The 27,319-nt window shown below is 47.4% G+C and overlaps 1 pseudogene; it reads left to right on the top strand.

Moving 5' to 3' along the window:
* The window catches only part of LOC119445852 (SEC14-like protein 2), a 70,081-nt pseudogene that overhangs the window by 15,636 nt on the left and 27,126 nt on the right, over window positions 1–27,319 (top strand).

Here is a 27,319-nt window from a genome sequence, read left to right as displayed (position 1 = left end):
TCTGAATGCTTCAATGCGTTTTTTGGCGGGCAGTGGCGTTGTGTCCGACTGCCCGACATCTATTTTTCCTTCTTTTTTCACGGTACTTTTTATTCTGGTTCGACTTTGCTTGTTCATTTGTTAATTCATATGCACTTTCCAACAGGTATGGCTTGTCCTTAGCTGTCCCTCGATTTCTATCTTTAGTGCAAGTGTCTCAACGCCTCACTTCTCACTTGCATTTTGAAAGTGCAAGCGTCACAGCACGTGTGTGTGTGTGTGTGTGTGTGTGTGTGTGTGCGTGTGTGTGTGTGTGTGTGTGTGTGTGTGTGTGTGTGTGTGTGTGTGTGTGTGTGTGTGTGTGTGTGTGTGTGTGTGTGTGTGTGTGTGTGTGTGTGTGTGTGTGTGTGTGTGTGTGTGTGTGTGTGTGTGTGTGTGTGTTATATTAGATAAAAAATATTCACTGTTTATTTGCCGAGCAAATGTGAAAAAGCACGACTAAAGTTGCCAATCATCCTAATATCACTGAATAAACAAACCGCGTTAAACGCTGCACACATGAAAGAAATAGAGGAAAGTACCTTGGCGAGCTTACCTTTATTTTCTCACGGCAATAAATGTACCACCAAATGCTCGTGTACACAAATCCTTTCGCAGATGTACCAGACCTAGCACAAACCGTCGGTTTCAGCCGCTCAAGTGTTCTAAATTGTCGAATACCTCAACACAAGCTGGCCTGTTTGCATATAATTTGTTCCCAAATGCCGTCACTATCAAATGGCATCTCTACGCGATCTTGAAATGATTCGCGCTTCAAGCCACGCACGTTTTCGCGACCTTGTAAGGTCAAGCATGCCGAGCGTTGTCCTCAATCTATTAAACCCGTACGTAGCGTTACCGCGGCATAATATTGTCAGTCAGTTAATGAGTCGTGAGGTTATAATTAAGCACTGTTGCTTTACAGCCTGGCGGAACGTCACAGCGCCATGTCGGCCGCGCAGTCTTGTCAAGGTTCCAAATGTTGGGAACGTACAAGACGGCTCGGCGTGTAGCGTCATGCGGTCGAACCGTTAGGAAACGTGCTTCGCATCTTTTCGTGTCGAATTCCGTAGCGATCGGGAAATGCTTGAAAACGTCAGGAGGGGGGGGGGGGGGGGGGGGGGGCGTATACCGCTGACCGTGACTGGGGTGGTAGGCAGGCACAGGGGGACGAAAGGGGGGAGGAGGGGGGGGGGCACCTTAACTGGCTTCGCCGTGCTTATGTGCACGTAAACCTCACACCGGTCATGTGCTTGTTAGAACGGAACGAACGCATGCACAGACGGCGCTTCCTACAATTTCGCAGATTACAAACAAAGAAGAGCATGCCACATTGTTCGCACTATGCTAACAACATGCGCTTGGCGTAGTCAGATTTGTGCGAGATGTGATTACCTGCTCGCCGGAAAGCCCGTCAAGCGCGAAGGCGACCGAAATATCGCGTAGAGTGCCTGCGCTACGTAAGCCATTGAGGAAAACTACACGGAACTGCCTGAAATGAAATGAGGTGGTGCCAGGTGGTGGTGAAGATAACAACTCTGTTTTGTTTTGAAGTTTTGCCCTGTCTACACCGTCGTATTTGGGCGTGGGTGGTGTGAATAAAGGCGCAAGAATAATGGCAACGTCTTTTTGCCGACCCACGAAACTCGCATAGGTCTTCCTTATACTTGAGGGCCTCGGCGATTCTCGGCGATTTTGGCTGTCTAGCACTTACGGGAGGCCACTCTCGAAGCTCATAAAGGTAATCAGGGTCTAGCCATTTCCCAACGATAGTTTACCTCCCGTCAGCGTCTGCGCAGAACTGCGAAGAAGTGAAGGCTGTAAAAATTTCGAGACTGCTTGTGTTACAGGCAGCTCGAAAGCTTGTGAAAATGGACGTCCACAATCGAGGCAAAGCTTGGTTTTTTTCCCGTGAGGACTTCACTTCCAACCCCAAAAGTTGACAACACTACCAATTTCGTCGGCTTGCGAATCCTAGTTTTATTAGGTGCGAAGCACCTTATGCGCCCGTGCTGTCGGCGTCTCCTGTCATAGTCACGGTAAGCAAGCGGCTCGTGCTCGCGCTCGGCACGCGCTCGTGCCACTGCTCCCGCGTTCGTCGTCGTCGTCGTCGTCTTCCACAGCTGGCTGCGTTGCCGCTCATCATTCCAGCGTAGAATTTCACTTCTCTTCTGTGGTCGTAATGGGGAGGCCGCGTTTACGGGGTTATGAACCATTGCTTAAGGCAGTATGAGCCCATTAGCGGTCCATCACTGCATGCTTCGCACCTCCCCAGGTTTCACGTTAGTGGAGCTGCATTTCACTCAATTGGTCATTTCACTCTTACGCATAAAATTTAATTCACCGCTCAAACCGAGCCTACGACTTAACTCGTGCTAACTGTAATAACCAATAAAAACTAAAACAGTAAGAAAGGCGTCCATAATGGCCAAATTGCTGAGGGAGTTAAAGAAAACAATGATGGTTTCGCTAATACTTCATGGTAAAAGACATTATCAAGCTTGTGCTAAAATAATACTATAGTGACGGCTTGGCCGCGCGGATGTTAGGTTAGAACTTACCGGGTCATAACTTAGCTAGAGCGGGATTTATTCGTCTTTTTGTTGGCTGTGCACTTACTTATCCCGCAGGGTACTCTGTGCAAGTCAGGGAATGACATCCAGGGTAAACGCGCAGAAGCGTGAATGCAGCGTGAAAATGCGTATGCTGGACAGTCTTGCGCCACGGGTACATCCGTTCTCGTATTTGACCACGTTGGTGTGCCAGATCATGGTGTCCCCGTAGTTTCTTGCCGTTGCCGTTGCTTGTAGTTTCGTGTGAAGTTGCAATATGAAATTCTAAAGAAGGGGGAAAAAAAGAAAACAAGCGCTGACAAAAACAGATGGGCGATAGTTCAGGCGAAGATGGGCCTTGAAAATTAGTGAAGCAGATTGTCTACCTGTCGCGCAGAGCTATAGGTAATAAACGTTTATTATTATTTCTTGGTAATCTGTATCAAGTTGATATCTGTCTTGCGTTCTGTCACACATCTTGACCTTGCGGTCCTCCGAAATACTGCTTCTTCGCCACGAGTAACTGTAGCTACGTTCGCGCAGCCGAAACTTTTCAAGGATTGAAAGGTTGAAAGACATTCTTCTTATCTCCAAAATATGTATACACTTTTTCTGTCTTTCTTACGTATAACATGGTTGTGCATAACAGCGGTAACACAAAACTACACTTATGCGTCATTGAGCGCGGACGTCCACGCCGCCGTACCCGAAAGAGACGCATGGAAAAGACGGCGACGCGGAGCGCCAGCACGCACGTCGGCGATCAATATGGCAGGAAACAAGACAAAAAAAAATGTAGCCCGGGTTACGATCGTCTCCCCATGTAATGTCAGCCAGACCATTGCGTTCAGGCATGGCGAGCAGGGCTTCCCCGTTCAGTCGTCGTTTGCGTGCCATACATCGGCGGCTCGGACCGGTCGGCCCTCGCAGCGTGCGCACAGCGTCGCCGTGTACGTGGCTCGCGTTTGCGTGTGTTTCTTGTATTTGTCTTCTTTTTTTTTTCCTCATCGTTTATAATCACCCACGGCGGAGGACGGGAAACGCCGCCTTCGGGCACTCCCGAGTCGCGAGCGGCTGACATGATTTCGGAGCGCGTGGCCCAATATTTCCTCGAAGTCAAGGTCTCTTGTCTCGAGCTTAGCTTGCTTGCTTGCGGGCGCGCGCGCGACGAGTGCACGTATCCGTGCCCGGCTTTCCGCCTGTGCATGATGCCACCTTTTACGAGCCTGCCTCTCGCCTGGAAAAAAAAAAGTCGTTGAGAAAGGGCAAGACGAGTGGACGTGAAGAGTTGTGTGGGTATGATAAGGAAACAAGAAGTGAGAAAACAAAATGAATGACAGTGTGAGAGAAAGGGCATGTGTAGATGCACGAATAGACGAATAGACATTGTAGCGTCAGAAAGAAATAGACAAATGTGACGTGAGAGGAAGTACGGGTGCGTGGAACGCCGCTGTACAGTGCAGAAAGCCCTGCACAGGAAACGGGTAAAAAAAAATCGTTGGCGCTTTGAGTATGTGCGATCGGCCCATTAAGCAATGGCACGACCAGTTCAGCTGCCGCTTAGGTGCAGCTTCGAGTGCATTTGAGTCAGTTGACTCAAAAGCAACCGCTCTCAAAAGATCTTGCAACGCTTTTGATCTTCCATCATGTGTAGTGTCTTGCGAAGAAAAGAAGTTTCAGGGGAATTAAGCATAGATGCGACAACCGGGCCGCCGCATTCAGTGCCTTCGTTTGCTTCACGCAGCAGTATGCATTGATTTCATCGCTCGCTGCCTACGCGAGCGTGCGATTTTTTTTTTTTTTTGGTTCAAGTGAACGGTATTTAGGTGACCTTCGACGGTTAGAGATAAACAAACAAGCGTTAATGTATCCTTGAAAATAGAGAGAGAGAAAAAAAAGATATACGTGCGTGGAGGTCACCTTGCAGAAACATGGGCCCCAGGCAGCCTACCTCCGTGGTATCTCTCGTTGGTCTTGACCTATCGTACTATGCACAGCAGTACTTCTCATTTCGACTCGAGGCTATAACCGAGCAGTGTAGTGTGATCGTACTGATATGATGAATATTTGCACAGTATATGTGTTAGCATTTGGCGAGAGGCGCATGGGCCGAGCGAAGATGACGGTCTTGATGTCCTTTTTCGTGGTCTGGGAACTCCGTACGGAGGCGCTCGTGTTGTATGCATTGTAGTGTGATTGGTGGCCTCGAGGCAATCAGCTAGCTATACTCCCTGCTTTACGGTGTCGTGCTTCAAGCAAATGAAGTGCTCCTAACTCCGCACGGCTTCTCTCGGATTCCTGGAACGCCTCCAATACCTGCGAAAGGATTCGCATCGTGGAACTGTGCTTGAACAGTGCAGATCGCATCACATGTTTCTGCGTTCCTGTGGAGCCAGCCATTTTCATCTGTAACTGTACAAAATAGGTGGTTTTAACATGCTTGAGTTGGTGAGTTCAGGTGTGTGCGTCCGAGGACGAGGCAGGGTGTCGCTATCGGTGTTCCTTGATCGAATGTGTGGTCGACCTGGTGGCCTTGGAACGTGATGAATATTGTAGCCGGCTGATAAGATTAATTTTAGCAAGTATCAAGGCTAGACTAGATCAAGTTTCGAAAACATGCCACTATAGTATGTGTCTACGTCAGTGGTGCCAGGCCGTGGAGTAAAGGGCTTTATCAGCAAGCTCGACGGGAAGCAACATCAGTCGGTTGCAACGTTGACAAACCGTGACAATGTGGCGGAACGGCCTCGCTTACATTAACGTCCTTTACAATTACGTGGTTGTTAGCAGAAATGTAATGCGGTGTATTCCATTGACTTTGAGTAGTGAGATTATTCTAGATGAATACAAGAAAAAGGAGAAAGAAAACAAGAAAGTTCATAAAGCCATCGAATCGGCTATTGGTATTGAGTCTCTTTCAATTTGACCTGACAAACATGAATCTCAAGTTTGGCATCTAACATTTTAAGCATTTACTGTAAGCTTTGACGTCTAAGACAGTTGTTTTTCTGCATATTAGAACACAAATTGACCGTTTCAATTTCCGCCACTTGGCGCCTTTATGACGCAAGCTTGTATCTCAAACAATGTTTTCTTTATGCGGGAAACTCTTAAAAACCTGTGAAGTGTTCACAGCTATTTATCTTGCATTTTGTTTTAAACAGCGTGGCTCCGTAGGAATGCGCCATAAGTAATTTGATTCCTGTGGTTTAACGTCCCAAAGCTACGCCGTGACGATGTGACACTCCGTATAGTGTAGGAGGCCTCCGAATCAATTTTGATCTCCCGGGTGGTTTTTCCCATCGGAATAGGCGTAGCCCAGCGGCAAGAAATCGAACTTTGGACTTCGTTATGAGGAGTATAATGTCATAGCCGCTTAATCACCGTGGTGGGTACAAAGTGTCGCGTTTCGTGTCTCAAATGGCGCTAAATTCCATGAAGAGTGCTTGGCTATGTGACACTTTGCCGTGTTCATTTACGCGACCCGTCCTTTGTCGTCTGCTCCGCTAGATGCTAAGGCAGCCTGAATCGTTGGAGACCGCAGTGTGTTTTCTGGAAGCTGTCTTACTTGTCGTCTGGGTCCCCTCTGGAACAAGAGATGAGATGGCGACGGCCCGGTGAAGATGGTAAAGTAGTTTACTTCGAGAATCGAAACACTCTTCATCGAGGTCTCTTCCGTTGTTGATTGTGACGTAACACCAAAGAAGGCGCACACTGAAGAAACAAAAAAAAAAAAAAACATTGAAGTACTTGAACGCTATAACTCTGTGCGCTGGCCTAGAAATAATGACAGGAGCAAAAAGAAACACAGGAGAGCATTTCGATTACCTCTTTCTTGGCTTATGACATACCCTAACCTTCCAGGAAACACTGATGAGACGCTGGAAAAATTAGCTCTCTTGTTTACGTCTTCGCAATTTCCATTAAGCGAACGAGGCAGTGAGCTAATGCGCCGTAGCGTCAGCACCGCCCCACGAAAGAAAAGGGTAAAGAAATCGAGTACTGATTTCCGGGTAGATTTTAGTTAGTAGCTTAAGCGTGTAAGCGTTCGTTGTACCAGCCTTTCACGTAGTCCGCAATCGGATCTTCATTGGCCGCAAAAAGAAAACGTAAAGTGATCCACTTACAAAGTTAAAGCGTACAATAAAGCCAAATTTCCGTTTTTCGACTACCACAGGGGAGTCCTGCCAGAAAAATTGCGGAATAATTGATATATGAAGGCGCAGTAAACGGAAAGTCAAAGCTAACAACGTTACCGTTTAGAACCTATTTCAAGTGGTTCTGGTTTCATTCATTCATTCTTTTTCTTTCTTTCTTTCTTTCTTTCTTTCTTTCTTTCTTTCTTTCTTGTTGCGCGTCGGCCAGCTAGCATCCGTTGATTGACCACGGAAGACAAGTTCGTGGCTGAATTCGCTAAGCTTTTTTTCGCAAGGGCTGCTAGCCATTGGCTGGCCGACATGTCTGATAATAATCCTGATAGGCTGGCGCCTGCACTCACGAGCAGTTCTAGCTCGAAAGTTTTTATTTGTATATGGGCTTTAGATTGTTAGACAGTTTTCCAGCTGTTATATCAGCGACAGAATCATATATGATTGAAGAATTCTGCGCATGTGCTAGTGGCGTTTCGCTGGACTTGACACCGAGTGGGTCGACTCAGATATCTGTCCGAGTCAACCTGACCCAACAAGCGTTTGCACGAACCGTGTCACAGAATGACCGCTATGACGAGAAAGCAGAACGCGTGGAACAAAGCGTCGCTTTAGTCGCTTTCTCGTTGCTGGCTTCGAACCATTGCAACCTGACTCGACAGGCGTTACATGCATCTCGCTAGACACTTCGGGTGGTGTCAAACCTAACTCTTCGAGGTTAGCTGACCTATAGCGTGACCCGACGATTGCTCAGCACAATAAGACATGGTTTTCTTGAGCCCGACAGGTAATATTCAGCGCGACGAACTTTTAAAAATTATCTTGGGAAGTATATAGATGGTCAATGCCAACTTCGGCTTGCCTTCTCATAGATTTCTCTCTTGTGCGTGTAGAAAGTAGTAAGATTCGTTACATAAAAAAGTTCGCTAACAAATATGCTTTCGTTTGTCTATTGTCCGTAGGGTTTCAAACTGGCTGGTTACAGAAAGTTGCTAAGTCGACAAGTCCGCAGGCTGTCCATATGCATTCAACAGATCTTACAGCAAAAGATCTACACGCTTACTATGGAAAGTAGAATACATTTTTGTGAGAAAGAACGACTCGGTACCCCTTCTTTGGTGCGTGTGCCGGTGACGCACGTGATGGAGAATCAAGACAGCCGGATGACATCGAGGACTCACATCGAAAGCGTCCGCGAGGGAACCACGTTCGCAAAGGAACCATCTAAAAAGCCTGCGTGTTAGCTCAGCGACGGCAGTTCTTTAGTACGTAGGCGGAAGTTCGCCTTTAGTGTGCCTCACATAGCCTCGAGTGTAGCCCGACGAGCCCTCCGTAAATGGGATGCACTCAAACGCTCTCAAGAAATGCCGTTGTGACAAGCACCACTTCTTTTCGTCTTCTAGGTGGCTATTCAAAAAGGCACCGTTTCGTCGCTTCAGTCAATCGGCGTTCCCTGTCAACGAAGGGACGAGAACACTTCTTCGTACTTGCAGAGCGCATTCGCGCACCACCAAAGGGCTCTCAGAGGGTTGCAAAAGCATATTTCAATATTTGACCACCTTCGTCCAGAAGTCAAAAGGCGTCAGACAAAAAGAAAAGGTACAGAGAACTGCTAGCGCGTGTTCCAGCTTGAGTGGATGCGAAAGTTCAGCAGCAGCAGCATCCTTAGAACGAACATGGCAATGGTCCAATTTAATATTTCTTCTACTATGCCGCGAGCCGCACGCCTCTTCTTGCAACATCGCCTTTTATTGTCTGTGTTCTTCTCCGCAGCCAAGCATCGTCGAATCGGCGGCGTGTGGCAGCATTACGCACGCCACGTGCACACGAAGTCGAGTTTTCGCAACTGCAGCCTGCAGTATAGAGACCGCAGCGCACGCGCCATTCGCGGCGTTGTGCCAAGCCTGGGAATGTGCGTAATCGCGTTAGGCTTGTGAATTTCCCAGACATCGAGATTTCCTTGCGCAATCACCGTTGTAGAGATTCTGAACGAATCGAGGTGAGAATGGGCAACGGTAACAGAGGCAGAGTAACCGCCCTATCTGTTTAATCCCTATCTGTTTAGTTCTGTTTAATCTCTGTTCTGTTTAATCTCTGTTTAAAGGACAAGCGCAATTTGCGTTGTGACGACGGTATACCTGCGACAACATATACTATAACATGCGAGAGCTGATCCCCTAGATTCCCATGATTTTTGTATCCCATAACCTATGAACATGTTGATCTTTTGCGCATCTTCACAATCATCACAATGTACATCCGTTACGATTACTTTCGCCTTAATTGAAGCTTCGTGGCTAATTATTGAGCCACCAAGTTTGACTCATCAGTGAATCACTGTTCCATACAAGGGCTGGCTGTTGTACGTTCCGCGGAGGCTCTGTGGCTAATGCGCGATGTCGTGGGTGCGATTCCTGGCCGCGTTGGCAGTATTCTGACGATGCAAAACTGATCGTGTATTTATATTGAAGTGCATGTTAAAACCCCAGGAGATCAAATTTTATTCGGAACCCACCACTATATGGCCTATGTCATAGCCCACTGTATACACAGCTTCGGGTCGATGAACCTCGCAATTTAAAAAAGGCCCGCTTTGTAGGACGTTGCACCTGAACGCATCTAGGCCGAAACTCCACGCGAGCGTTCACAGGTGGCAGCGGGTCAAATCTGAACCCTGGACGAAATTCGTATGATTGGGGTGCTGAATGAACAAAGACAATGTGATTTAGTCGTATGCTGATGGTGATTAGAGAGCGAACGGATGTATCCGATCTTCTAATTGGCATTAAGATGAAGAAATGGAGTACTACAGACCATATAACGCTTAGGGAAGATAGCCGGTGGTCTATTAGAGCTACAGAATGGGTGCCACTAGAACGCAAGCGCGGTGGCGGACGAAAAATAATTAGGTTGTGCCATGAAGTTAGGGAATTCGCAGGCACAACATGGAGTCAGCTAGCGTAAAACAGGGCTAATTGGAGGCCGCTGGGAGAGCCCTTTGTCCTGCAGCAGTGGACGTAACAAGATGATGATGACGATGTCGATGGACTGCTGTACTTGGGTGTCGCACGCTTGATCAGTCTGCTTCGAGCGACGAAGCGAGGAGAGTTGTCCGCGCGGTCAGCCTCGGTGATTCCGGTCGTACGCGCCGCACTTCCACCAGACTATCCCGATGCCGCAGCTTCCGGCTGCTCGAGGGTTGGAAGGAGGCAGCGCTTTTGACCTTGCGGCGACCCCGATGACGTAACGCACGTGACCCCTTTGTTGCGCGGACACGTGCCGCTGCTTCAGCTAGGCAGCCTCCTCGATCGCCCTCCTATCTCTCTCTCTCTCTCTCTACCCCCTTTACATCTGGATCTTCCGCGCATATTTGCTCCGCCTCCGAGATCAGCTTCCTCAGCGACGCGACTGGGCATCACGTATCTCGGAAGTAGGGCCGATCGCACATCTCTGAAATGTAGCGTCGCGTGATAGAATTGAAACCCAGCCAAAGTGGGCTCGGCCCGTGAACGTGTCCGGTAGGTTTTAGCAGTTTAGTATATCCTACCAACGCGCTCAGCTGGCGTTCTTCCGCGAAGACAATGGGTACAGAGCAACACGCGGCTGCCCGACTTGAACATTGCGACGAGGATAAACGAATACGTTGCAATATGTTATACTAGGAGAATGCCAGCAATCTTGAAAAAAAGAAAGAAAAGGAAAGAAAATCGACAGCCAGAGTATAGACAAAGCGACAGCTAGGTCTCGTGAACCTTGTAATAGACGACCGCGATGTCGCACGACCGTGTTGGTAGAAATTGTGCGCAGAGCGGTGAACAAAGCATTTGAACAGTTGCGTATATATCGGTCAAAAGCTACCGGTCCCCACACAAGCTGCGCCTGTCCGCCGAGCGCTGCTGAGACTCCGGGGCCACGTGCTGGGCCGACTTTTGTAGCCACGGAAGAGAGAACACAAGAAGAGAGCGGCTTCACGGAGAGTTGGCTTGCGAAGGCTGGAGGTGTGACTTCATGCTCGCTTTTACGACGGTTATTCAAAAAGTAAGGGCCGTTTGACCTTAAACATATGTATATGTTCGTTAGTAAACGTTTTTATTGGGGGGTTTAGTTTAGTACAAACCTACTTCACTTTTCTGCATTATCACCGTTAACTTCTAAGCACTTTTCTTACCGCTGCACCAATTTCTTCAGTACCTCTGCATAGAAGTTCGCCGCCTGGGAATTGAACCAGTTGACAACGGTGGTCTCGAGTTTCTCGTTGTCTTCAAGCCATTATCCCCCAAGCCACTGTTTCTAATGCAAGAAGAGGAAATAGTCACTTGGTGCAAGGTCGGGACTGTTGGGTGGTTAATCAAAAAAGTTCCCAACCAAAATCTTGAATCTTCTCCTTGGTTCGGGCAGTGGTGTGAGGACGCGCGTGGACATGTAGGAGGACAATTCGAGACGACAGTTTCCCGCGCTGTCGATTTTTGATCGCACGTCTCAGTCTGGTGAGGGTTTCGCAGTATACTTCAGTGGTAACTGTGGTCCCACGTTCAATTAAATCAGCCAAAAGAACGCCCTTTTCGTCCTAGAAAACGGTAACCATCATTTTCCGACACGAGTAAGGAGATTGCTCGAAATTTTTTGTTGTTGTTGTTTGGTGAAGAGGACTCGCGCCACCGCATTGATTGTTGTTTTGTTTCTGCAGTGGTGTAGGATATCCACGTCTCGTCGCCTGTAACAATGTGCGAAAACAACTCATCTCCATATTGTCGGTAGCGGTCCAAAAACGCTCGTCCAGTTGATATGATTTGCTGTTTCAGTTGGTCGGTAAGAATTTTGGTACCTACCTTGCGCACAATTTGTGATATCCGAGCTTTTCCGTTACAGTTGTGTAAATTGTAGTGCGTCCAACAAGATGAAATTTATCAGCCATATCACTAACTGTCAGTAATCGATCTAATCGCAATTCCCGGTCCATTTGTTGAACAGTTGCACTGGTCTAGATGCTGGGCCTGCCACTCCGCTCTTCATCGTTTACATTTGTGCGGCCATTTTTGAAGTCTCGACACAATTTTCTGACCTTTCCTTCACTCATCACTGTAGGTCCTTAAACTAGGCACAACTACCCATGAATCTGGGATGCTGATGATCCTTTTGCACGCCAAAAACGAATTACAGCTCGCACTTAACAACAGGCAGGAGCAACGATTTATCGCGGACATTGTCGTTTGCATTCCCCGACAAGCGCACGACTACTGAGTCGAAACAACAACTTCATTACCTTCGCGAAGAATTAACAGATGGCACTGCACCAATAAAACTTTATTCTTACGCGTAAATATTTAAATATAAGCAAACGGCCCTTACTTTTTAATAATCATCATATATAGTTTGTTTACTTCCTCCGTAGGCGATCGGCTTGTTAAGAATCATCGAGCCATCAGATGGAGCACCCATTGAGGTGCAGATCAAAAGCCAGGTACTTGCTTCAAATAGAGGTACGCCTGAGATATTTAAATGGTCGTTAGGAAGACAGCCAACGTACAAATCAGTTGGGCAGAAGAGTAACGGCTTAGCGAAACGTGTTCGAATAGCGTCGGCAGGTGAGGCGATGCTTGAATTTACGAATGAAATACTCACAGCATCACCACTTCGCAGCAACGGGGAAACTGCCGACCCCTATTTATGCACGAGGAGGAACGTACGCCGGCTACGTCATTCGTAAACTCCTCTATAGTTTCCGGTTAGTCGTGTAGCACACTGGTTCTTTTCATAGAAATGTGTACCATGAAGTTGGGACTACCCTTGGTAAAAATTAAATAAAATGTGTAGGATACAAATTAAATAAGCTCAACGTGGTCGTAACTGTGGTGTTTCTTCTACTGAGCTCTTCTATAGTCGGGTAGAACTTAAGAAGGCAGGAGAGGCCCCGCCCAGGTGACCGAAGCGCGGCAGCCGATTGCCTCCGCAAGTGTATAATTAGTCCCGATGACGCGACTCAGCCCAGTTCGAAGCGCGGACTGCCATGTTCTCCGTCGGCGGAGTCACCGGCCGTCCGGCTCATGACGTCAGTAGCGAGTGCGCGCCCATTGGTGGAGGCTCGTGTGCATCCGCCTTTGAGGGGCAAATGCCGCTGCCTTCTAAAATTGTACCCGACTATAGTATGGAAGATCAAATAAAAAATTCAGGCACTCCCGTAATCGAGAGTAGGTGTAAGCATGAAATGGTTACTGCAGCAAAGCAGATTGATGCCGCGACGTAGGCCTGAAAGCTTATTGAGCCGAAATGAATCTGTTTTGAAATGAACCTCGTTGCAAGTCTCGTCTCGGCCAAACAAACATCCACGGCGCGCCGGACGCTGCCGGCCTGGTCATGCAGCGTGGCGCCATCTCTCGAAGGAGGTGGCGATAGACCCGCGCCGCGGAACTCACGGACCGCTGGCGTTCAAAAGAGCACAGGCAACCCTCTCTCAGCACCAGAAAATGACAATCAAGTGTATGGTGCACTGTATCTGCCTTTTGTACATCGCTATTGGAAATGACAAATAAAAGTTAAGCGTAAACCAAGTTACTGCTTGAGTGGTATTGTGAACAAACATTAGGAAGAACTCGGAAGCAATATTTTTTTAACTTGTTTGAGCAGTAACTAGCGTATGCAATGCGGTCCTGTACAGGGGTTGGGGGCCAGAGACCGCATTTTCTTAATTTTTCACTCGTTGCCCGGATGATCACGTTTTGCTCTCGCAACGATGCCCGGATGTTCTCGTTTCATTCTCATCTTAGTACCCGGATAATGGCTCTAGATTTTCGCTCAAGGTCTCTTAAAGGTCGCCGACAACGGGAGATAAAAGCATTTCGTTTATAAAAGTTGGGGCTGTTTGGATTCTGAACCAAACTAGCGTGACCGCATAAGCTTAGGCTGGTAAGCGCTGCATGAAGCACAAAATAAGTAACGAAAATTTGGAGGACGCTCAAGCTTCGCCTTTAAAAGTTGAACGCAATAGCATTCAAAGATCCGTGAATGCTTGTCAGGCTTCCCGGCAACTGCAGCTTTCTTTTTTCTTCACCTTCGCCTCTGCGCGCCGCTACCGTTTTACGTTGCCGAGAAAGCGAGCGCCATCTGCATGGGGTTTTCGCAAGTAACCTAACCGAGCGCGCCGCTGTTGTTATGGTAGAAATGCTGGAAAAGGGGTTTGTGTTTGAGTTTCCTCGCAACATAATTATGTTTTCTCGTACATTCAAATTACAATCCGATGCTATCATGTCTGTAGGTTGTAATTAAGTCATACTTTACGACTTTTCTGACGGATTTTACTTTCAGAAGGTCCATTTTTGTTCACTCACGCCTTGCGCCACGCGGAGGGCCTGTGTGGTCGGGGTGGTTCGGGATGAATTTCTCCGCCACGGTAGCCGGTGCTTACGCCAACACCGACGCCGTATTTTCTGCGACACGGAGCCCTTAACGTTATCGCGTTAGAACGTTGCACAAGTAGCGCGTGGTTTGGAGATTGTGCCAGTCTGTGGGACTAACGCGGTCACCGCATTTCTCGCTCGCTTCGGGTTCACCACGTTCCTTGCACGCTTCCTCCGCCATTGCTACCCAACTTGGTACTTTAAGCCCTTTGCCGTTGATGCAGCGCTTTCTCGCGATTCTCGTGGATTCGGCGGAATACACGGGCTGTGTCTTTCATTGAATCTCTCCCAGTTTAATTCTTTTCGCTCTTGACATAACTGTTTTACTGTCAGAAAGACTGACGGATATATATGAACGACGTCGCATGAGGAGAGCCGGGCACTCATTTTTGCTACCGACAGTTCTTTAACGGACGCAAGAAGTCCAGTGCCATTTCGCATCTAGCTTCCGTCAGAATGCGACCGACGCGGCCGGATTGAACCCTTGGCCTGGTACTCCAGTAGCAAGACGACGCGGAGTCAACGCTTCGTGTAGCCTGTCCTTTCTTAAACGGGATGCGGCGCTTCATCGTCGCCCGTACAGTTAATTTACGTTATGTGGAGATTCGTATCTAACACTTTATTGACATAAGAAAGAAGGAAAACAGGGCTTCTTCGTGTCTGAACTGATCTACTGCGATATCAGCAGGCTTTCGTAGTCGCCGCAATCGTTTTCGAGAACAAATGTTATATAGGATATGCCCGTGAGCCACGCATTGGGTGCACGTTAAAGAACCACAGGTGGTCGAAATTAAACCGGAGTCCCCCACTACGGCGTGCCTCATAATCATATAATGTTTAAATGCGAAGCATTTCTTGGCGAACATTTGCTCCGTTGACAGTATCCATCTATCTATCTATCTATCTATCTATCTATCTATCTATCTATCTATCTATCTATATCTATCTATCTATATCTATCTATCTAGCCGCCTACGTCTTGGTGATCTCATGGTCGTTTCGTTAACTTGGTGTGTACCAAAATTGGCATAGTATGACAAGAGCGTAAGACGAACTTAAGTGATAGGTCATGACCTATCATGACCTGTCATGACGCATGACATGAATGTCATGACATGCGTGTCATATAGGTCATGAAACAGCCGTCTATGTCTTGGTGCTCTCCTCGTCGTTTCGGTAACTTGGTAGGCTCCCAGCACACTGCTTCGCATAACATCGATTCCCACACGACGTGGGAATCGACTTTTTTCTTTCTTGCAAGTAAGACTCCAGAATTTATATTTAATATGTGAGATGCGCACAACGTCGTCTTCGCCTGTTGCTTTATGTTCTGTTGCGGCCTCCGAAATGCATGCACAGACTCCTCGAATCTGTAGATACACGAAACTCTGAACCAATTGCCACGAGCAAAACTCTGCGCGACATTTCTGCTTTGATCATAATTGCTGCCACTAAGATGATAGTCAGCCGGATCAGTATCCACGTTTGATTCGGTGTTCAGCCTGTCCTTTCGAGCATTTTATCGAGATGAATGGTTGATTTGTATGTATATATATATATATATATATATATATATATATTGTCCTCATTATGATATGCTTATATATATATATATATATATATATATATTGTGAGACGACGCCCGGGACGAAGGCAGAGCTCTTCTATTGTCACACAGCGCGAGACAGCCCACGAACACCTACCCGACAAAATGATGATGATTATGAGGATGGGTATATACACATGAAGACGATTATGAACTGCACAGTTAGCGCTCACAACATACATACATACATACATACATACATACATACATACATACATACATACATACATACATACATACATACATACATACATACATACATACATACATACATACATACATACATACATACATACATACATACATACATACATACATACATACATACATACATACATACATACATACATACATACATACATACATACATACTACATACATACATACATACATACATACATACATACATACATACATACATACATACATACATACATACATACATATACTGCTCACTTCCTGTTATGGGAAGTGACCACCTGGTGCCCGCAGTACTGTGTATAGTTCTTGTACTTACACCGTTTAACTTATTCTAATGCAAATATATAGAGTGAAAGCAGAAGAAAATATCTCGGTGGGCGGTTCCTAAATGCACATTGCCGTAGGCGACATCAGTTTGTTCGTCAGCAGCGATGGTGATGGATGAAGTTTCCTTTTCCTTCTCCACGTGTAGCGGTTGGAGCAGAGGCCGAGGTGGTGGCCAGGCAAACTCCGACGGCCTAAAGGAAACGACGGACGAACACTGCTAACCCAGTTTCTAGCTTTCAACTGCTGTCGCAGTATAAGGGAATTTAACTCTTTCCAGCACCAAACTGTTCTCTCTGACAGCGATGCTTGAAATCTGGCTACAGTTAAGTTCCAATCTCATTGCGCGACCGTAACTCCGACAGGGACGAACTCGAAGGACCGTCCAGTCTCGTTCCTCTAGGGTTCGTGCGTGTCAGAGTTGTTTCCTTACTCAAGCGCAATAAGACGAAACTTTCTCATTGAGCGTTTCCGCCGTTTAATATCCATGCACGAAAGAAAACCCGTGAGTGATTTTCCTTTTTCATTAACGCCGCACCGATCGTTTAACGTACGAGGAAGCGAGGGAGCTGGCTCCCCCAGAGTCTTTAAGAGCTATATTTACGCCGTCGTGGCGTGACGCACTTATAACGCCATCGCGATCGAACGTAAAAACAGAGAGCGCTCGACCTTTCGTTACGAGCACGTGTCTGCACACAACAACCCTCAATTCTGCGCGCCGTGAGACCACTACGTTAAAAGGCTGAAGTGCCAGCTCCTCTAATCAATTCATTCATTCATTCATTCATTCATTCATTCGTTCGTTCGTTCGTTCGTTCGTTCGTTCGTTCGTTCGTTCGTTCGTTCGTTCGTTCGTTCGTTCGTTCGTTCGTTCGTTCGTTCGTTCGTTCGTTCGTTCGTTCGTTCGTTCGTTCGTTCGTTCGTTCGTCGTTCGTTCGTTCGTTCGTTCGTTCGTCGTTCGTTCGTTCGTTCGTTCGTTCGTTCGTTCGTTCGTTCGTTCGTTCGTCGTTCGTTCGTTCGTTCGTCGTTCGTTCGTTCGTTCGTTCGTTCGTTCGTTCGTTCGTTCGTTCGTTCGTTCGTTCGTTCGTTCGTTCGTTCGTTCGTTCGTTCGTTCGTTCGTTCGTTCGTTCGTTCGTTCGTTCGTTCGTTCGTTCGTTCGTTCGTTCGTTCGTTCGTTCGTTCGTTCGTTCGTTCGTTCGTTCGTTCGTTCGTTCGTTCGTTCGTCCGTTCGGTCAGTTCCTCTCTGTCCGTCCGTTCTGTGGCAACCTGAGCGTAGTGCAAGGTCAACATGTCACTGACAACAGACCCGATTCGATGATCGTCTCTCGTCAGTATTGCTTTGTTGATGTACACTTCAGGGCAGCTTTAACACACTTATATAATTTGTCGATGTTCAAGCATGTGAACCAGTGGTGCGCGAGTAACGGAGGGGGTTTCGCGTGCTAATCGAATACTTTCGTGGCTATTTCAAGAAGTATTCACTTCGAGCATTTGATATTCCATCTCGCGGAATATTCGGTGCCGTTGAATGTACTGGTTTACCACTACTATTGGTTCCCCAGCAGCGATGGGCAAAGGCCCGTGCATATAGGACGCTTCCTTACGCCAGTGAGAATCATTGGAGAGCTTTCTTTCATTTCTCCATCATTTAATAGCTGCGTAATTGCAATCGTTCGAACATAGTTTCATGTAATGCTGACGGAAAGAGATATCTTTCTTAGTCTTCTCTCTGGTCGCTCCGTTTTTTTTTTTTTTCTGTTAAGCAGAAGAGTATTCTGTATTCCAGTCAACATTTTGGCCAGAATGTTGATAGACTCTTATTCGAAAAAAAGAGCACATGGCCAAAGAAAGTGCCTAGCGAGGGCTTTTAGGAAAGTGTTATTTATTTATTTATTTATTTATTTATTTATTTATTTATTTATTTATTTATTTATTTATTTATTTATTTATTTATTTATTTATTTATTTATTTATTTATTTAGTGTCCCGCGCAAGCGTCTTGGCTGCCTGTCGTTCCTCTCGATATTCTTCACACAGCATAAATAGCTAACAGTTTATTACTGGTACTATACTGCCAACTACCATGCCACTCACTCACTCACTCACTCCTTCTCTATCTTTGCAGTTCCGGGAGGTGTGCAAAGACCTGCTGAACAACGACGATGACGACTACTACTGCCTCCGGTGGCTTAGGGGTGAGTCAGTGCGCATCATGCAAGCTCACGCATACTGACGGCCAGTCGGCACCTTCGTGCGACCTAAGAGAAATACGCTTTCATCGCCTCCCCCGCCGCCGTAGCTTAGTGGCTATGACGTTGCGGCTGCTGAGCTCGAGGTCGCCGGTTCTAACCCGCCCGCGGTGGCCGCATTTCGCAAGAACGCTCGTGTGCTTAGAACGTTAGAGAACTCCAGGTTGTCAAAATTAATCCGATGTCCCCCGCTACGCGCGTGCCTCACATATAATCAGATTGTGGTTTTGGCACGTAAAACCCCAGAATTTAAATAAATTTAGATTTCATTACCTCCAGTGCACGACGCCCTCCCTTGCGAAACTGACGACGATATCTTTCTAAGCACGCTGGCCAGGCACAGCCTCGCGTTTTATAGTCTGCGGCCGGCAAGTTATTCATAAATTGAAAAGCAATGTCACGTGTCCTGCTAGCCTATTGAAATGTGTGAAGACGCTGATTGCTCGGACTCAGCTCGTGGCCGTCAAGAAAGACGCCGAGACCCTAGACAGACGCGGTTTAATCGCGCGCGCTTCACAGCCCTGGCCGTCCCGCGCCACCGGTAGTAGTTTCGGCCACGGTTGCCTTGTGGCGCCTCGCCAGTGGGACGACTGAAGCTTTAGTGACGAAGGACATTCCTTCGGCGAGAAACAGAGCGACAAGAATGTTTTTTTTTTTCAATGAAATGAAAGACGAAAGGCAATTCCGCTATGAAAACAGCTGGCAAAACAAAAGAGTGTGGCATGGTCTGCTCAGCGTAGAATAACTGGCGGTAGAAAAAAAGAAGAAAAAAAAAAAGCTTTGCTGCACATACGTTTTTTTCAGCTCTTTGTAGTTCTGAAGATTAGTGCCATTTAGATATGCTATTTTCTCTATTTGCGTCGATTAAACTAACGTATTGCTAGTTATAATGCACTTTATATATGTCGCCTAGTTTATAAAGAGGAAGAAAACGATACACGATGACACATTTGTTGAAGCGCGAAATGAACTGCTATGATAGGGGAAGAGTAACGAGCGGGGGGCGTCTCCGTATAGTCGAGAGAGAGAGAGAGAGAAACATGCCCTGGAGCTGTTTGCCTGACCTTACGCCTAGCCAATGATGACTCCGGACGACTGGGGGGGGGGGGGGGGGGGGGGGCACTACATTTGAAATGACGCATTCATAGACATTACACACGCACACAACATACGCCAGCACCCACAGTAACAAGGGACTAAAGTGTCAGGTTGACGTCAGAAGAGGAACCGAGGGTCCCGATTTTCGTTAGTGACAACCATATGAAGCCAACAGATAATGAAGCCAAAAAAGCATAGGGAAAAATTAAGGCAAATGGAAATGAAAGTAGACTGAAAAATAACTTTTCGTCGATGGAATCCGAACACAGCGTCCTGGAGAAAAGCTAAGAGCGTCTTCGTTGTGCGCAAAGCACTACCAGCACTGCTCCAAAGCCTATGTATACATGTCGAACAATAATAAATATTGCGCCAAAACACAATCGCAGGTAGGGCAGCACGTAAAGATAGGACGACTATCCTCCCCTAGCTGTGATTGTGTTCTTGGCACTAAATTAATCATTGTTCTACATGCGCGAGCTAGCCTAACCGCTTAAAGTAGTTCTATGTACACGGTTCAGTTCTGAGTAGCTGCCACGGAAATTTAAGGCAGATTTTGTAGTCGCCCTTGAGGCCTGAATTGAGCGTGCAGACGCATAAAACGCATTCCACTGTGTCGAACGCGTCAATCGCAGTTTGTACAAGAAGCATTTGTGGGTAAGCGACTTTTAACTGATTGTGGTGTAAACACGTGCGATCACGTCTTGGAAGGCCACTCGGCATGTCAAAGTCGCATTCCTGGTCGCTAATACGAATGGGTTTAATGTCAATGTTGCCACTGCTTCCCATTTTACTGAGCGAAACTGCGATTTCTTGATTTCTTCTTATCTCGTTTTTGGTTGTGTGTGCGTTCGTCGCCGACTGTAATAAATAACCCCGAGTCAGTTTGAACTCAATTTTTTACGCACGAGAAGGATAAAACGCGATTTTTACAGCGAAAGCTGTATATGGCTTTAGGCGAAACGAACAGCCGTTCCTCCTATGTTTCGCTAAACGTCTCCATTGGCTGTGCCGTCAGTTACGTCGTTCTCTACGTCGCACCCAAGAGCGCGCGCCATTGGCAGCGCCGTTAGTGACGTCGTTAGCGAACGCGTTCCCGCCATTGCCACGTTGACGCTGCTCTGCCCGCAACGCCGCTTCCTCGACTCGCCGTTGTCGCATGTGTTCGATATCTCGAGTTAGCTCGGCGTCGTGGTTAGCAGCATCCACCCACCATTTGCGCTTGCGTTCTCAGCCGAAGCCAAACTGCCACTCTAGAAACTCCCGCCGAAAGCGAGCGTTGGCCCCGGCGAACGCGTTCCCGCCATTGCCACGTTGACGCTGCTCTGCCCGCAACGCCGCTTCCTCGACTCGCAGTTGTCGCATGTGTTCGATATCTCGAGTTAGCTCGGCGTCGTGGTTAGCAGCATCCGGCCGCCATTGGCGCTTGCGTTCCACTAGAAACACAAACATGTAACCAATAATTGAGAAACGCTTCAATACAGCGTCGGGATTATCCCACTGCTAAACACCAAGGCCGCACGTTTCAGCTTCGCTGGTTAACCATCTGTACGGAGTGCTTGGGCGTTTTTTTTTCCTTTGTTTGTTTTTTGTAGTAAACTATATGCGTATGGCTACCTGATTCTCCATTACGCAGCTATCACGGAGAAAACGTTCCGCTACAGATGAAACGTAAAGCGCACAGGGAGAGTTGAAGTTCAAGCTATACTCACGGGCATTTACTTGCGCCCTCGGGCCTAGCAGCTCTGATTAAAGAGTGCAGAAAACTCAGAATGAAGCCTAGTCTGGCATAGCGCAGGCACTACGTTGCACGTTATTTTTGCACGCAGTACGAACAACAGTGAAAGTCATGCTATTGTGCTCTCTATATATACTTCTTGAGTCATACTTGAGGTTATTACTAGCTGACAATTTTTACAAGGAAATAAGTACTTCCGTTATACGTAAAACAGTCACGGGATAAATAACATTCGCGCTTTTCTTTGGGCGTACCGGACGCTATACGGGTACACTCGCTTTCCAATACCAGATTTTTTTTTCCTTGCGTTCTTCTATTCCTACTCTTTCGTTTTTCCCCCAGCACGTGTAGCCGAGGTCATTAGCCATGTTATTCGCGACTACCATCCGGTTCGCCTTTGGCACAGCGAGGGCCCGTAAACCAAAATTACAATTCTAGGTACAACGCAAGGACGAACGGACGATGTCTACCGACTTCCTTGAATGTATACCAACGGAAACGCGTGTCAGGTCGCGTTGGAGGTCTTCCAATGCACCCGTGTTTGACGAAGCAACGTGCCGAGCCAGTTATGCGCGCAAGGCACGTGCCACGAATGAAATAAATAGCTGCAAGAAGAGCGGCGTCCCTTTTCGTCTACACAACATCACGACCACTGACCTTATATGCAATTCGCAAGCACTATCCCTCTCTCCCTTACCTCCCTCTCCGTTCAGAACACGTGGTGCGCAGGGGCCGACTACTCTATGATGGATGAGAGTGACGCAGATAGATGGCGTCACGAGTGAGTGTCCGGCGACACACACTAAAGACGCAGTGACCGTGACACTTACGCAGGGGGACAGGTAGAGCAGTCTCGCTTTAAGCTACTTGGTCGGTTCTAAGAAAACAGAGGAAATAAAGTACAGCCACGGACGGTTGCAAGGCGCCCGTTCGGTTTGCTACCCTTAACCGGAGGAGAGGGGATGAAGGAACGAAAAAGAGAGAAAGAAGCAAAAAGAGTGAGGCAGCACTAGTTGCGCCAACCCGGGAAAGTCCACGTCAACCCTCTAAACGGCCGCAGAGGCCTGTAAACATCAGCAACAGCAGTAACGGGCTCGTGGCTTTCTGCGCCAGCAACGCACACGGCCACGACCATGAGTCCAGCCGGTTTAGTATCGTCCGGAGAGGGCGGCGCTGTCGTCGTAACTGAAACAATGACGCAGAAGCTGTTCGATATAGTCTCATCGATTCCGCAAGAGCCGCACACAGGCTTGTCACCCATTCCAATGAGGAACGAGTAAGTCTTTCTAATGGCCAGCCGGAGCCAAAGACGGCGCATAAATGTCGCCTAAGAGCAAATATAAGGATCGTCCATTTTTCCATTTATGAGAGTTAGGCCGGGCGACCGAATGCTGAGGTTCGTATCGTAGTGCCCGAAGGGCGACTGGAAATGCATTTAAAAGGAATAGAATTGTGCACGCAATCGCAAGCGAAATCGCAAGGTTGTGCTTCACTCCGCGACCTCACTCTCAGCGATGGCGCAAGCGATCTGCTTCTGAGCGCGAAATCGTGCGTTCGATTCGTAGCCGCGCAGCTACCGCATTTCGATGGGAGCGTAATGCGAAAGTGCTTGTGCACTTAAATTTACGTGCAAGTTACATAAACCCAGGTGGACAAGATTAATTGGGACCTCTCATACGACGTCCTTGATAGCCCAAGTGTCACTTCGGGACGTTATACTCCTGTCAATCATATGGAAGTTTGGAGATTTCCGGCAGCGTTCTCAGTCGCTGAAACATCGGCGTTGCGGCGCCGACTGCAACAAACATGTTGAAAAGAAATAAGAGAAGACGTGTAGCCCAGCCAGCTAACGCCGATTCATGTGGAGCTTATGGTTTGCTGCAGCGGCTCCTTGCTTTGTTTTATTTATTCTTTTCGCCCTGTAATCTTTTGTATAATAGGAGTGGCCTACTTTCACGGGACCTGCAAAACTACAACACGTGGTCCGCAATGCTAAATAAGTAAAGTACATAATACAAAAATTCGGCAAAGGCACTTAAGGCTGTTTACGTGTGTGAATGGGAAAGCATTATAGTCCCTTTGGTGAAATGTTTTCGATTGATGTTTCCGACTGGGAGGCAGCGCGCTCACTTTATACACGCACTTAGGCCACACCTTTAGTCAGCCAGATGGCTGTGACGTGACGTGTGCAATGACCTGTACTAGAAGAGAAGCTTGGACGAGTTGGTGGAAATTCATATCTAGGAAAATAAGAGCGCTGGATAGACAAGGACACGGGCAAAGGAGAAGAAGAAAAATAAAAGCGTCAGTGTCGTGTTCTTTTTGCCTGTGTCCTTGTCTATCCAACGCTGTTATTTTCTTAAAAGTGTTCAATGACGCACGCACTAGGCACACCTTTAGTCAGCCATAATCATGGAGCCGCCGTGGCGTTGGGAAACCGTGCTCGTCTCGCACCCCAGTGGCCCAGGGTCGAATTCGCACCCAGACCGAAAAGTGTCAAATTTTCTTGTCACAGCCATTAATTTACTTTGTTTACAGTAACCTCCCTGAGAAACTCTACGTCAATCCAAGCATTTTTTTTTTTTTTTTTTTGACGTGTTACTCTTTGCAGCCGTCGACCATTTTTGGTACCATCGCTCGCTCACGCCGCCGCCGTCGATGCCGGATTTTCGCGTAATGGGGCAGTATAATGATTTCGCATTAATAATTGCTAACACAGATGCACGATCACTGGTAATGGCGATGGTATACATGGCCACGCGCTCGGCACATAGTCCTAAGACGTTGAGCGCACTCGACATGGCGCCGAGCCTGGCGAGCGAAGGAACGGGGAAACGCGGTCCCTGCTTGTGACGAGCGGCGGCCAAGCGCGTCCGAATGACAACACGAAACGCGGATGTCACAAGGATCGCGTGCGCGCATCGAGCGACGCGTGTCCGACTCGCTTTTGTTTTGAAGGCACCCGCTCCACTCCGCGCGTCGACAGTTCCGTGCAGTGCTGTTCCTTTGTATATGGTACAGGATCGCTTCATGTTACTGAAGATAGGCGTCCAAACAAGGATGCTAGTAGGAACCAAAAAGATAACATAAACGCGTTTGTGTTATCCTTTTTTTTCGAGGTTCAGCGGTCAACCTGTGCATGCGTTGCAAGTGGTGTGCAATGGTTAAGACACGCGTTTCATACGACCTTCAAACGACGGTTCTTATGGTTCTAACGCTGCAGATTGTTTCTAACGTGTTATATTGACTCATGGTAAATCTGCCAGTTCGCCAACACCGCTAGTTCTCGGGAAAACTCTGCGTGGCGAAGGCTGTGCTTTAATGATATGCTGGACAACCTGATTGGGCACCTGCCTTCAGTGACATGCATTCCCACGAACTTACTCAAATTTCGGTTGTCCTAAAATGCAGGAACCCTACCGGGCAGCGGGTCGTGGCACCAGTTATCATTGTCTTTCGGAAACTTATGCGTCGACCGCACCCCACTTTTTCCTTGTATAGTCTTCTAGTTCACTCGTTTGGTGTCCAGTGCTGTGCACAGAATTAAAGAACGCGGAGCAAGGGCACGTTGGTTTTCTCGGTAGCTTTCCAATGAGAAACAACGGGTGACGTCATCGCGAGGACGGGGGAAGCTATCGAGCACCGGGCAAGAATGGGACGGAGTAGGTGAACGGAACACACTGTTTCGTACTCTTTAAATTGTGTGCGAAGCTCGCTGGCTTACGTTGTTTGCCAACAGACGTATTTCACGAGAGCTGCACAACATGTGCAACTGTGCAGTGTTATCGCATTGCAATGACGTTGAAGAACGAAAACTCTGCCAGGAGTGCGATTTAGGAGTCTAGCCCTTCATCTGGCGGTACTTGTGCCCATAAGTACAAGCGACATTCCAATCAAGACGATGGAGGCTAGTACAGTAATCTTTCGCCGAATCGTTATTTGATGCTCAAGTCCGTCGGTTATTTATGCATATACATGTCTGAGCGATTTTGTACGTGCTTGCGCACTTTCGAGAAGACACAACACTGTATGCGTCGTGTGCTACCTAATTATAGACGAGGCTCTGGCTTTAGAATAGGCCTTATCATTCTAGAAATTGCGGATATAGTTTAGGCGCGTCTTGCGCCGAGCGATGACTCGAAAATAGTGATGGCCACCGGCAAAAAGTAAAGCAATGTCTTGCACAACGGACAGCCCTCTTCTCTCATTTCTTCCATCGTACCTTGAGTTGTACTCGATCCGTACATTAACGTATTCGCACAACCTTTACGCAGAATCTAATGACCTTGCGAACGTTACGGGAATTGACCGGCGCTATCTGAGAGTTCATAGCGGCATGTTTTTATCGAGGTTCTGCGGTCAACCTGCGCATGCGTTGCAAGTGGTGTGTAATGGCTAAGACACGCGTGGCATACGACCTTCAAAGGACGGTTCTTATGCTTCTAAGGCTGTAGATTGTTTCTAACGTGTTATGTTGACTCATGGTAAATCTGCCAGTTCGCCAACACCGCTAGTTCTCGAAGAAGCTCTGCGTGGCGAAAGCTGTGCAATTGGCCGATCTCTATACTCTCGCTATATTAGCAGACGGCGGACGTACAACACTGACGGGTACAGTGGCATCGATATCACTTTTGTTGTAAAAGTGGACGTGGTCGCCGCTTAGGCTCGACTGGTTGCAACAGTATACGCCCACTTTTATACACCTACGATGGCAAATCTATTGCCATCTCTTTATCCTCACCGAAATTTTCATCTCCCGCAAGACTAATTCGCGGTACCTTCCCACATTAACGTTGTTGCCACATTATCTCTCTCTCTATCTATCTATCTCTTTCAGACTGATATCTCTGGGTGATAATCACTCGTTGAGTGTAGAGAAGTTACATAATCATGGATACAGTGCCTCAGGAAAGCTGGCCAACGACGTTTCTATAATGGGCCTATCTAGATAGGTCGACCTATCGAAAGGTTCGCAGCCTTTCTGTCAACGTTTCAGTAATGAGCGTATCTTTAGATAGGTCCACCTATCGAAACGTTGGCCAGCCTTTCTGGGGCACTTTATCCCTGTTTATGTAACTTCTATACCACCGTGTGCTTCTCCATCTGTCGGCCCCATTCTTGACGTTAAGGGCAGAGTAATTGATTTGCGTGAGAAATAATGGGTGGCAAACTGCCTCTTGTGCTCACGATTTGAGAGATATGACCACGTGACTCCTAGGAAGTACCCCTTCAGGTGTCAGGATGTCAAAGAGCGCGATAACGAGTTAGGATTCGGGTAGTCATGTCTAGAGGGACTGGTTAAGCGGGTTAAAAAATATGGATGCTTTTATTCAATAATAAGCACTTTACTCCTCGATATGCGAGAAACACCGGCGTCTACTTCTTACGCTGTGCGCCCTTAAAAGACGCAGATCTTGAGGCACTCGTTTGTTACTTCGCGCAGTCTCCAACAGCGAAACGTCTTGCCTCTCGTCCTGCCAAAAGATTAATGCCCGCTGTATTGAGTTATGTACCAAACACCTTTACGTGTTTGGTGCATGTTTGCTACATGCTTAACACCTGAAATAAATAAAGCACTGGAGCATCTCCAAAATTGGGGTGGAGCAATCTCGTCTTTGATTAATTATGACGAAACAAAGGCTGTTCTTTTTCATCCGCGTCAAGTTTCAGTTACTGTATTGACAGTCCATTAATTCTAGTCACTTCGTCTATAGAGTTTGTTAACACAATGAAAACTTTAGGTGTCATGTTTCATAATAACATGTCCTGGGAAGATCACTTTTATTACGCTCAACCACGCGTGTCTAAAAGTGTAGGCTTTATTACAAAACTTTTAAACATTTTACCTGTAGTAATAAAACTAATGCTCTATAATACAGAAAGACAGAAAGACAAAGAACTACATTCAAGGTCCTGAGAAGCTGCGTTGCCCCCTCTCAGGGAGGCGACGAAGCCGCGGGCCGCACCCACGTCGGGACGGGGAGACCGAGCTCC

The sequence above is a fragment of the Dermacentor silvarum genome, chromosome 3 (genome assembly GCF_013339745.2).
Source record: "Dermacentor silvarum isolate Dsil-2018 chromosome 3, BIME_Dsil_1.4, whole genome shotgun sequence".
Lineage (NCBI taxonomy): Eukaryota > Metazoa > Arthropoda > Arachnida > Ixodida > Ixodidae > Dermacentor > Dermacentor silvarum.
This window is presented reverse-complemented; position numbering and strand designations above follow the sequence as displayed.